The 8227-nt window shown below is 42.0% G+C and overlaps 1 long non-coding RNA gene across 1 annotated transcript; it reads left to right on the forward strand.

Moving 5' to 3' along the window:
* The first annotated feature begins 4341 nt into the window (after positions 1 to 4341).
* Positions 4342 to 7681, forward strand: LOC145544940 (uncharacterized). Its single transcript, XR_014081744.1, has 3 exons — positions 4342 to 4420; positions 5179 to 5318; positions 5567 to 7681. It is a non-coding gene; the product is annotated as an uncharacterized LOC145544940 (long non-coding RNA).
* Positions 7682 to 8227: the final 546 nt, after the last annotated feature.

The raw sequence follows: 8227 nt of genomic DNA on the forward strand, positions 1-8227 counted from the left end.
GTGAAAAGCCTTATTCCAGTGCCTCTTGAGATGCAGCCAAACAGCTGGAATTATACCCTTTGTAGAGAACCAGGGACGTGGCATGGCAGTAAAAAAAAGTTCAGTTTGTATTTGGAAATCAAATTCCTTTTCCCAAACCTGAGAGGGTAGGGAGGGCTGGGCTGCCCTCTCTAAGGGTGTGTGTGTGTGTGTGTGTGTGTGTGTGTGTAGGGGGCATCTTTCATTAAAACCTCTGTCTTTTCTAGTGTTCCCCCATTTACACGTGCATTTGCATTTCAAGCTCCAATTTAAAAGTCAGCTTCTTCTTCCCTTTGCATCTCTTTCTCTGGTTCTATTGTTCTTCATACATCTCTCTAGCCCCAGCCCCCAGCGCTCCCCCTCCCACCCCCTGCTTCCTGTTTTGCCTGGGAACATGTCAAGCTCCCTGTGACAGCAGCTCAGTGTTCTTAATCTGCTGTGTGAAGGGGGCCCCACATTCAAGCAGGAAAGATTAGAATGCTGTATGATTGCTAGGCTGCTGGATGTCAGAATCTTTAGCACTTATACCTTCCTGGCCACAGGAGAGTTTCCTCTTGATTCCGGAGTTGTTCAAAGCTGCCAGGGTCCAGCTTGCCATTCCACATCTGTTCCCGTCCTATATTGCTCCTTACCAAGTCACCCCAAACTCAGTGGCTTCAAACAATGATCATCAGTTTTGCTTATCAATCTGTGATTTCAGCATGGCACTTGCTAGGGTGGCTCAAAGGTGAGGGGTGACTCCATGGCTGGGGGTTGGAGTCATCCGAAACTCATTCACTGACAAGTCTGCTACTTATTGCTGGCTGTTGGCTGGGACCTTAACTAGGACTGTCGACTGGAACACCTTCATGTGGCTTTTCTGAAAGACCTGCGTTCTCACAGAATGTTGGCTGGGTTCCAAGAGAGAATGTATCAAGAGACAAGGTGGAAGGGGGTGTTATTTTTATGACTTAGTCTCGAAAGTAATATAGCATCACTCTGTTATACTGGGCTGGCTGTGCATGCTAAGTCGCTTTCGTCATGTCCGACTCTTTGCGACCCCATGGACTGTAGCCCGCCAGGCTCTTCTGTCCATGGAATTCTCCAGGCAAGAATACTGGAGTAGGTTGCATTTCCTTCTCCGGGGGATCTTCCCCAACCAGGAATCAAACTCATGTCTCTTTACATCTCCTGCACTGGCAGGCAGGTTCTTTACCACTAGGACCATCTGGGAAGCCCATTCTATTATTAACAAAAATTAAATCAAACACTTTAAAGTATGCAAACATGTATGAAAACAGTCATAGAGTGAGAGGGAAAAAAGATTTGAACTAATTGTCCTAGTGAACAAATAATACTGAACCTTTAAGAAAGTAGAAATCCTTGGAAAATCTAGCATTTACTGACAATATGCAATGCTTTAGGGTTTCATCTCATTCTCCCTGAAGAAGGAACTGGAAAGGAGAATGAACTTGGAGTTAGGATCCTTCTAGGCTCTCTCACTACAAATCAGTTTTAGGAATCTAGATGCATTTTTTTTTTTAGCATTTCTTTAATTTTCTCATTTGCTAAATATTGAACTTGTTTCCAGGCAAGAGGAGCCTGGTGGGCTGCAGTCCATGGGATCACAAAGAGTTGGACACGACTGAGCGACTTCACTTTCACTTTTCACTTTCATGCATTGGAGAAGGCAATGGCAACCCACTCCAGTGTTCTTGCCTGGAGAATCCCAGGGACGGGGGAGCCTGGTGGGCTGCCATCTGTGGGGTTGCATAGAACTGGACATGACTGAAGCGACTTAGCAGCAGCAGCAGCAGCAGAACTTGTTTCATAGAAAGGTTGTAGTGCATAGCAGTGAAAAAAGTGTAAAACTGCTTATTTAATAATGACAGACTGTAAAGCATTTTATGTATAGATAATACCTGTTTAATGGTGTTAGCCATGGTAATATTTTGGTAATATAGTAATAACAATATTATAGTTGTTGAGGCAGTTACAAAATTCTGTCCAGATTCAAGAGGGGGGTGTAACATAGAACACACTACACAATGGGAAGAGGGTTTGATGGTAAAAACAGCCTGTGTAGTGTGTATGTGTGCATGTAATGCTCTGTGTACTCTATTGTACTAATTTGGTGTCTATGTATTAAGTATAGTGAATATGCACAATGTTGTGGCAGCTGTGTTTGAAAGAAAGTTCAGTCTACCACCTCTCTTTTCACATTCACCATCCCTTTCTTTGCCTCTTACATCCTAGTGGTTTGCATTTATAGACAGAGATGGAATTTGTAATAAGGTTTGTGTAATGTGTGGGTGTTAAACTTACACTTTTGCTTGAACCATGTGGTAGGAAGAATGGCCTCAAGATGGACCCCAAGATTTCCTCCTCCTGGTCTACATGTCCTGTATGATCCCCTCCCCTTGAGTTGGGGGAACCTGTGCCTATGATGGAGATTTCCTGGGGTGATTAAGTTACATGAGACACCAAAGCTAGAGGGATTTTATACATGTAATTAAGGTCCCTAATCAGTTACTTTGAGTTAATAAAAGGGAGATTACACTGGTGGCCTGACATAATCAGATGAGTCCTTTAAAGCAACCGTCCACGACCTTTTTGGCACTAGGGACTGGTTTCTCGGAAAACGATTTTTCCATGGACACAGGGTGAGGTAGGGATGGCTTTGGAATGATTCAAGTGCATTACATTTATTGTTCACTTTATTTTTATTATTATTAAATCAGTTCTACCTCAGCTCATCAGGCATTAGATCCTGGAGGTGGGGACCCCCTGTCAGATTTTCCCTAAATTAGGGATTCTCCTTCTGGTTTTGAAAAAGTAAACTGCCTTGTTGTGAGAAGGCCATGAGACTACACTATAAGGGTGGCCTCTAAGAGCTGCAAGCAAAGAGCTGCAAGCAATGCCAGTAAGAAAAAAGGGACCTCAGTCCTACAAGAAAATCCTGCCAACAACTGAGTGAAATCGGAAGAACTCCAGGTGAGAACACAGCCCAGCTAGTATCCCGAGACCCTGAGCAGAGAACTGAGCCACTCTGTGTCTCGGACCAACAGAAACTATGAAACGACAAATGTGTGTTGTTTTAAGTCATCCAATTTGTGGTATGTGTTATGCAGCAATAGAAAACTCACACAAGTCATAACTATGAGATCCACTGGCAAGAAAACATTATCGAGTGGGTAATTGGAGAAACACTAGGCAGATCTAGTAGCGAGACTATGCACACCTTCTAAAACTCAGCTCAGATGTCACCTCCTTTAAGATCTTCATGGAGTCTCTTCAGCTAGAAGTAATCTCTTGTATCTGAAATCCTATAGCTTGTTTGTCCCTCTTTTGCGGCACTTCTCACATTCTATTTGTGTTCACCAGGGCACATGTTTTGACTCCTCGACTGGACTGTAAGGTCCTCCCGATGGAAACTGTGTCCTGGTTTTTTTGGGGCACCAAGGTACTTAGTATAGTTCTTTGTGTATCAAAAAATGTTCTTGATAATTTACCAAGAACTAATTTTCTCAATGACTGAACTTCAACTTTTTTTTTGTTGCGGCAGTTCAAGAATACATTTTGAAATATGGAAATTCAAGAGATGGTAGTCCCTGTTGTTTTAAGGCTGCTTAAAATATACAAACTCACCTAGTATTCTGGCCCTCATTTGCAGTCAGTGAGAATGTTTCTGTCATTTGAGATTCTGAAATTAAGCCTCTGAATGTTCATCTAATAGACTCTGGTTTTCAGGCTCTGAAATTCTCTGCCAAGATAGATCTATGTGAGTAATCTATGAGATCACTCATAGATCACTCTATAGATCACTCACAGATCTATGTGAGTAATCTTTATTTTAATCCTGAAAACAGAGGAAAGGGCTTCCTAAGCCACTGGGATGAGGTACTATTTAGCTGTAACCCTTAGAATGAGGACCACCATGTTCATGAATGTAGGGATGATATTTATTCATAAAACACTAACTAATAATACAAGTCTATTTAGAGAAACATATAGACTTTGGATTTAGCTTTGGGACACTGAACGCAGAGGAAGCAGAAAGGCCAAAGGACATTAAAAAAAGAGTCATGCTTTTCATAGACAAAACTTTCATAGCAAAAGAAGCCAACATCTCCTGGGGACTGGTTGGTTTGAGCTCCAGAGGTCTCTCATGTCTCAGGGATGTGAGGACCTGAACACCAAAGGTACTGTTTTTGGCAAGCTTGATTATTAACAACAAAAAGCATTGCCATTAATAGTCTTCTTTGTAGCTCTTATAAAAATAGAATTGTATTACCATGAGGGTTTCTTTTTGAGCCAAATTATTAGTCAGGTCCACACTTATGCACATTAGAGGAATGCCAGCTGAGTACTCTGGGCTTGGGAACACCTTCCAAGGACTTCCAGATCGGGGCTTTTAAAAATAGTGAGTAGAAACACTGCATTTATATTGCTTCTGATAATTGGCAGAGTTTATATACATTATTCCATGAGGCAAAAGCTGTCCTCCCCTAACTTGGTCTACCAGGGGCAGGCAAAGTTCAGGGACTACGATTGCTAAGGCCTCAAAAGGCATCCAGTTTGTTTAGAAATTGAAAGTGTGTGTCCTGTTCTGGTTGCCAGTCTCACGAGGCCCCAGATGTCTGGAGGGAGCAGATCAGATCACTACTAGTTAGCATCAAGATGGTGTTAAAGGCCTGAGTCAGAAATTAATCACACCAGCTATTCTCTGGTTCACCCTATGGTTATCCCCATGGTCAATAATGAAACTGGATGTGACAGGTCCAGCTTTTACATTTCATATAGAGGACAGATAAGCATTTGCGAAATCTACCAGGAATTATTTTCCAAAACTCCTGGTATGGAATCTGTGGTCTATTTGCTGTTTAGACTCTAGACAGTCCTTGGACCTCACTGGGTATTTATCCTTATAAATGGCTTATATGCTAAATGTGTTAGGGGAACAGATCACAGTACCGTGTGTGTGTGTGTGTGTGTGTGTGTGTGTGTGTGTGTTTATCTGGAGGGAGGTGGGACAGTAAGTAACTATGAAGAGACCAGGCCGCTGCTTCTTCCTTCCTGGCTATATTGGGAGATGGAGAACTAAGAGGAAGGAGAAGGTGGAGGATTTGAGAAATAACAATGTTGGGATAAATGAACTAGGTGCATCCATCTCTGCCTTAGCTTCACTTAGAGACGACATGTCAGGACATTTGGATGAGCTCGCAGAGTGGTCGGTCAAGGCCATTCCTGCAGTGGGATGGCTTGCTGTCACTGATCTGCACGTGGAAAACACCATAGACATTCCCTAAATGCATGCACAGGTATGTCTATAATTTGAATTCTCTTCAGCCAGATCCCCCAAATGCCCATGAGCAGTCCAGGACTGACTGACTTGGGATGAATGCATGATGGAGGAGGAGAGAGAGTGAAAAGAGGCTGTGATTTTAAATTGTTGCTGATAGAAATACATATATTTACATATGTATATTTTATTATTTATACTGCAGATAGTATGATACATATTTCATATGGACCCTATAACTTATATATACTATATATTCTGGAGAAGGAAATGGCAACCCACTCCAGTATTCTTGCCTGGAGAGTCCCATGGACAGAGGAACCTGGTGGACTACAATCCATGGAGTTGCACAGAGTCGGGCACAACTGAAGCGACTGAGCAGCAGCAGCATATTGTATATATCAACGATATATATAACAGATATGTAGTCTATTATGTGTTATGTATTATATATTTATAATGGTAAATATTCTACTGTATACATGTGCCATATAAATTGATATACACACATATATATATATATATTGCCAATTTTACAAAAATATATGGCTGTATGATCCCATTGCTAGGGCCCTTCGAAAGCCTGGAGGAGTGAGTGCAAAAGGAGTCAGTGGATCTCAGAGCTTCATTGGCTTTACAGTAGATCCACCTCTGCTTTAATACTGAGACAGAGGCCAGGGTTGATTGTGGGAATCACAGGGCTGAGATTTTTCCCCTGAGAGTGCTGAGTGTTTTGAAAGTATTGGCCCTGTGGAGGACCTAAGCTGATACTTCCCAGTTGGTTATCCTCATTGTCTTCTGTCCCCTGAAACAATAGAGTTAATCTTTGAAGAAGTGGGGAGAAAAGTTCTAAGATGAGTACATATCTTGAGAAAGCACTGAGAAACAGAAGCTCTTCCTTGGAGCCCATCTAAAGAGAGCACAAACAAAGCTGGATTGTCAGCAGAGAATCCAGCAGAGAGTATGGCTGACTGAGTCATGTTGGAAGCTGAGCAGGCAGGAGGCATTAGCAAAGATATGAGGGAACTCTGCTTGTGGGTGGAGGGATGGGGTGGGGCAGTGAAGGTGCCTATCAGTGTGACTGACTTCAAGAGACAGGAGCTAACTGGAGACTTCCCAGAACCCTCAATACGTGAACATCTAAGAGTATAGACTCTACCCAGTAGAATGTGGACACAAAGACAGTAGAGAATGATACAGTAGGACATAAAGACAGTAGAGAATGATAAAATCCCCTTGTGATGTGGTTGCTGCTCTGTTGGCCAGGTTCACTCATACTAGCTAAGTGACATTCTGGATCACCCAAGCTTCCAGAGAGAGATAGACACAAGTGAGCCTCATCCAAAGACACCTGCATCACAGGGATTCTGGGTTATGAAGGACTAGTTAAACTCTCCCATCACTTCCTGGCAAAGAAAGGGAAAACATGGAAGAATGGCAGATTTTATTTTCTTGGGCGCCAAAATCACTATGGATGGTGACTGCAGCCACAAAATTAAAAGATGCTTGCTCCTTTGGAAGGAAAGCTATGAAAAACCCAGACAGTGTATTAAAAAGCAGGGATGTCACTTTGCCAAAAAAAACAGTCTGGAGAGTCAGAGCTATGGTTTTTCCAGTAGTCATGTACAGATGTGAGAGTTGGACCATAAAGAAGGCTAAGAGTGAAGAATTGACGCTTTTAAATTGTGGTGCTGGAGAAGACTCTTGAGAATCCCTTGGATTGCAAGGTGACCAAACGAGTCAATCCTAAAGGAAGTCATGCCTGAATATTCACCAGAAGGACTGATACTGAAGCTCCAATACTTTGGCCATCTGATGTGAAGAGTCGACTCATTGGAAAAGACCCTGATGCTGGGAAAGATTGAAGGCAAAAAGAGAATGGGGCAGCAGAGGATGAGATGGTTAGATAGCATCACCAACTCAATGGACATGCATTTGCACAAACTCTGGGAGATAGTGAAGGATATGGGTTTGCAAAGATATGGACATGACTTAGCAACTGAACAACAACAGTCAAACTGTCATTGTTAAATTAATACCATGACCCTGCTTTAAAATTCTGACCAAAATTCTGCAAGTGGCTTCCTTTTGTAAGTAGAGAAGAAGAGGTGTAGGTCAGGGAAGTGGACCTCAGCTGAGGGAAGGCTAAGGAAATGTACTAGAACCCAAATTCTGGGAACCTCTCTTTGCTGGAGGCTCAACTGGATGCAAGACTGGTGAACAGATCCTTTCTTCAGAAAGGATCCTTCTTCTGAAGTCCTGATCTCCTTTGGTTTTCTTCTTATTTTAAAAAATTTCAAATCAAAGAATACTATATATAGTAAAGTGTTTAAAGTGTATTAATCTTATGTGTACAGCTCAATAAAGTTTTGCATACATGTATATCTGTGTCACCACTACTCAGATATATAGACATTTTCAGCATCCCAGAAAGTAACCTTTGCTCCTGCATACTTTATTATCCTTCCTTACTCTAGAGGTAACCAGTATTCTGATTTCTCTTACCGTTGATTAGCTTTTCCTTTTCTTGAACTTCATACAAAAGGAGTCATTCAATGTATTTTCTATATTAGTTTTCTGTTATGGTATAACAGATTACCATAAACATAGTGATTTAAAACAACAGATATTTATCATCTCACATTTTCTGGGGCATAGCTTAGCTGGATCCTCTGCTCAGGATCTTCTGAGGCTGCAGTCAAGGTTTTGGCTGGGCTATGTTCTCATCTGATGGCTTGATGAGGAAGAAACTGCTTGCAAGTTCATTCAGGTTCTTGGCAGAATTCACTCCCTTGTGGTTGCGTGACTGTTGGCTTTGTTCTTAGGAAATACTTGTAGTTCCTTGCCATGTAGACCTCTTACCACAGGCTCTCTCATAATATGACAGCTACTTCATGGAAGGTAAGGGAGAATCTCTCTCTCTCTAAT

The sequence above is a fragment of the Giraffa tippelskirchi genome, chromosome 4 (assembly GCF_054371585.1).
Source record: "Giraffa tippelskirchi isolate mGirTip1 chromosome 4, T2T-mGirTip1v1.2.pri, whole genome shotgun sequence".
In the NCBI taxonomy this organism is placed as follows: domain Eukaryota; kingdom Metazoa; phylum Chordata; class Mammalia; order Artiodactyla; family Giraffidae; genus Giraffa; species Giraffa tippelskirchi.